Source organism: Sinocyclocheilus anshuiensis, unplaced genomic scaffold, assembly GCF_001515605.1.
Source record: "Sinocyclocheilus anshuiensis isolate Anshui unplaced genomic scaffold, SAMN03320099.WGS_v1.1 scaffold670, whole genome shotgun sequence".
NCBI classification, from domain to species: Eukaryota; Metazoa; Chordata; class Actinopteri; order Cypriniformes; family Cyprinidae; genus Sinocyclocheilus; species Sinocyclocheilus anshuiensis.
The window spans coordinates 880204-884206 of NW_015546062.1; the positions used below are offsets into that span (position 1 = coordinate 880204).

At 36.8% G+C, this 4003-nt stretch overlaps 1 protein-coding gene across 3 annotated transcripts in view; it reads right to left on the reverse strand.

The window, feature by feature from the left end:
• Nucleotides 1–4003, reverse strand: part of LOC107699525 (engulfment and cell motility protein 1-like) — a 16855-nt gene that overhangs the window by 6135 nt on the left and 6717 nt on the right. The window lies entirely within an intron of this gene.

Here is a 4003-nt window from a genome sequence, read left to right on the forward strand (position 1 = left end):
TTAAGTTGTGAATTATTTTGCTTTTCTTTATGGTTTTTTGAACCTTGTAATAGTGTCGACCTGTATGACATGAGTCCCAAACTGTCTGCCATTTCCTATTGCATGCTTCTAAAATAAAATGTTTTCCTTCTGATCTACTGAGTGCAATGTTTATATTTGGTTCTTTCATTTTAATTGATTCTTTGGCAATTTTGTCTGCTTCCTCATTACCTTGAATTCCCACGTGTGCTGGTACCCACATAAATTGAATTATTATTCTCATCTGTCGTAAACTGTATAACCTAATCATGATTTCAGTTAAAATGTCAGTTCTATTTGTTTCCAATGATTGTAAACTCATAAGGACTGCCATTGAATCAGAACATATTATTACTTTATCAGGTCTAACTTCATAAACCCACTCTAGTGCCATTAAAATAGCTATCATCTCAGCTGTATATACTGATGCACCATCTGTTATCCTTCCAGCCTTCCTCACCTCAAACTCTGGAACATAAAATGCAGCCCCTGTCCTTCTAGTGTCTTTACTCTTTGACCCGTCTGTATATATTTGAAGAAATGATGAGTAGTATGAATTTTTTATATACTCATATACATATGTAATTAAACTAACCACTTCATTCATTTCCCTTCTGTTCTTATGGGAAATTGTGATTCATTCGATTCTTAGCGTTTTAAATCGATTACTGTCCGAAATCGACGATTCACGATTCAAACATCCATGTTTCAAGATCTATGCATAGGCCTATGCACTGTCAGGGTTTGTAATCGATGCATCGAGAAGACGAGTGAATCGTTACACCCCTACTTTCCAATGTAAGTTAAATATTAATATAATAATTAGATATTACATATAATTTGGTAGAAAAAGTGTTTTTACGTTTTATTGGTGCAAAGATGAGTAGTGGTGTTATTTTGTACAACATTTGAATCTGCTTTTTATCACTTAATTAGAAGCACCACAAATTAAAATTATGTCATGTTATAGGGACTACTGAACAGACATTTAGAAGTTGATTTTAAAATGCAAAGTATTTAAAATTAAAATTAAAATAAATCTATGTAAACACTTGCATTTTTACAGCACTATAAGTGTGTCCCATCAGGTAATGAAAAGTTCGACACACACTTGTGGTCTTCATCCTCACTTGAACACTTGGGCCAAATACAGGAAATACGTCACATAAGTGGTCAAGTGCAAAGACCGCAAGTGTGGGTATTTGGACAAGGCAGAAGTGTGTCGGCTTAGCTCTTCTAATGCCCTGAACATGGCAGATCTGTCGTCAATACATAAACATACACACAGAATACATCAACAGCACTTTAGTCATACGTTACGTTGAACGTAATTGTGTGTGTGTGTGTTTAAATAAGCTACCTACAAGAGATTATCATATCATTACCTTATTGCCCACAGCTTACTTTGACTATAAACAATAACTCAGCTTTAACTATAAACATTCTTCTTTTTTGAAAGTTCAGAAAGACACCTGTTGACACGGATGGTCAGGGAACATTCATACAGAACACGTTTTTGCTTTAAATTTACTCCATTAGTCCTTTATCCACATCTAACCACTAGATGGCGTCAGTTTGACTTCATTGGCGTTGCTGGATTAATTGCTAATTGTTTTCAGCTGTTGATGTACCTGTTTGAGGCCACTGTTGTACCCTTGCATTGTTCTGTCTAGAGGTGGTTGTTGTAGTTGTTGTTGACTAGTTATCATCTTGAGTTGAAGCTAGTCTCTGCAACGTTTTTTTTTTTCAGTAAAATCAGCCTGCCTTGCGTACTCTGAGTTTGGATCCACTACACCAGTGGTCGCCAACCCGTCGATCGCGATCGACTGGTAGATCGTTATCACGGTCCCAGTATATCCCGAAAAAAAAAAAAAGAAAAAAAAAAAGTAAAATAAGTACAAAAAATGCATTACATTCATGGGGTTATATTCATGTATCACTGAAGGGAACTGTCTTGAGAAAAGTTTCGATGGCAATGACATTTTCTTCTCTGTATAAAGCGCAACTCTGCTTTGTTTACAGCGGTAAACAAGGAAACGCTATAGTGCGGTAGGTTCATAAGCACCGTTGCCAAGTCCGCGGTTTTCACGCGGAATAGGGCTACTTTAACACGGTTGCCGCGGGTTGTTATTCATGTCCGCGGGTTGAAGCGACCCCAATAACGTGATATTTAGTCCCTGGAATGTGAATTTTACTGGAAGATTCCCGCCGAAAAACGTGTATTTTACCCCCGGAATGCGATTTTTACAGGGGACAGTTCAAATGTCAGTTCTATTTGTTTCCAATGATTGTAAACTCATAAGGACTGCCATTGAATCAGAACATATTATACTTTATCAGGTCTAACTTCATAAACCCACTCTAGTGCCATTAAAATAGCTCTCATCTCAGCTGTATATACTGATGCACCATCTGTTATCCTTCCAGCCTTCCTCACCTCAAACTCTGGAACATAAAATGCAGCCCCTGTCCTTCTAGTGTCTTTACTCTTTGACCCGTCTGTATATATTTGAAGAAATGATGAGTAGTATGAATTTTTTATATACTCATATACATATGTAATTAAACTAACCACTTCATTCATTTCCCTTCTGTTCTTAGGATCCACTACACCAGTGGTCGCCAACCCGTCGATCGCGATCGACTGGTAGATCGTTATCACGGTCCCAGTATATCCCGAAAAAAAAAAAAAGAAAAAAAAAAAGTAAAATAAGTACAAAAAATGCATTACATTCATGGGGTTATATTCATGTATCACTGAAGGGAACTGTCTTGAGAAAAGTTTCGATGGCAATGACATTTTCTTCTCTGTATAAAGCGCAGCTCTGCTTTGTTTACAGCGGTAAACAAGGAAACGCTATAGTGTGGTCGGTTCATAAGCAGTGTTGCCAAGTCCGCAGTTTTCCCGCGGAATTGGGCTACTTTAACACCTGTTATCCTTCCAGCCTTCCTCACCTCAAACTCTGGAACATAGAATGCAGCCCCTGTCCTTCCAGTGTCTTTACTCTTTGACCCGTCTGTATATATTTGAAGAAATGAGTAGTATGAATTTTTTATATACTCATATACATATGTAATTAAACTAACCACTTCATTCATTTCCCTTCTGTTCTTATGGGAAATTGTGATTCATTCGATTCTTAGCGTTTTAAATCGATTACTGTCCGAAATCGACGATTCACGATTCAAACATCCATGTTTCAAGATCTATGCATAGGCCTATGCACTGTCAGGGTTTGTAATCGATGCATCGAGAAGACGAGTGAATCGTTACACCCCTACTTTCCAATGTAAGTTAAATATTAATATAATAATTAGATATTACATATAATTTGGTAGAAAAAGTGTTTTTACGTTTTATTGGTGCAAAGATGAGTAGTGGTGATATTTATTTTGTACAACATTTGCAACTGCTTTTTATCACTTAAAGGCATAGTTCACCCAAAAATGTAAATTATCCCATAATTTTCTCACCCTCAAGCCATCCTAGGTGTATATGACTTCTTTTAGATGAATACAATCGGAGTTATGTTAAAAAATGTCCTGGCTCTTCCAAGCTTTATAATGGTAGTGAATGGTGGTCGAGATTTTGAAGCAAAATAAATTACGTAGGAAGTGGATGATGTAGGAAGTGACAAACACGGAAGTGCAGAGGAGAGAGCAAAACAAAACACTGGTCACGAATTTGAAGTACAAAACAAGGATTTGTAAAGAAAAATGTCAGAGGATTTGTTTTGATCGAAAACCTGGCAACCCTGTTCATAGGCGCCACCTGCTGTCAGAGCGTGCGTCTCATTCAGACCTGCTGTTTTTATTTCGTGCAGATGTTTTATGTAGCAAATAAATAATTAACACCTAAAGTCAGACCATTCTGTTTTTGTTTTAAATCCTGAAATTAATCTAAATAAAATCAAAAACAACTGCCCGTGCAGATCATGATTAAAATGCAGTGGTTGCCTCTAATTTCAAATGGCTAGATATTTTT